This window comes from Etheostoma cragini, unplaced genomic scaffold (genome assembly GCF_013103735.1).
Source record: "Etheostoma cragini isolate CJK2018 unplaced genomic scaffold, CSU_Ecrag_1.0 ScbMSFa_2214, whole genome shotgun sequence".
Taxonomy (NCBI): Eukaryota; Metazoa; Chordata; class Actinopteri; order Perciformes; family Percidae; genus Etheostoma; species Etheostoma cragini.
Genome location: NW_023266352.1, coordinates 575 through 881, shown reverse-complemented (window position 1 = coordinate 881; position 307 = coordinate 575). Strand labels below are relative to the sequence as shown.

The window sequence follows — 307 nt, the reverse complement described above, 5'->3', positions numbered from 1 at the left end:
GAAGCCAGCTGTATACCCACATTGTATGGTCAAAGTAGCTTAAATTAAACATGGGTTGGAATACCTATTCCAAAAGCCGGACAACTTAACCTTAGTTTTCTACATTGTGCAACAAAGAACCTCAGCTGTAAACACAATTGCAACATTTTCCCAATAGGGTTTCAATGAACCTGCTCACCTTCTTTAGCAGCTTGGATCAACTTGGACTCCATTGGCTGGAGAAGTGCATAGGCCCTCTTCATGGAGATATCATTGGGAGACACATCTGTAGCACAAAATAAATTCAGTTAGTGTCTGTAAGTAGCTC

General features: G+C 41.0%; 1 long non-coding RNA gene across 1 annotated transcript in view; it reads right to left on the bottom strand.

Annotated features, from left to right (window-relative positions):
* Positions 1-307, bottom strand: part of LOC117940321 — a 1,172-nt gene that overhangs the window by 721 nt on the left and 144 nt on the right. The window contains exon 2 of the long non-coding RNA XR_004655744.1: positions 179-265. This is a non-coding gene — a long non-coding RNA (uncharacterized LOC117940321). The remainder of the gene's footprint in view (positions 1-178; positions 266-307) is intronic.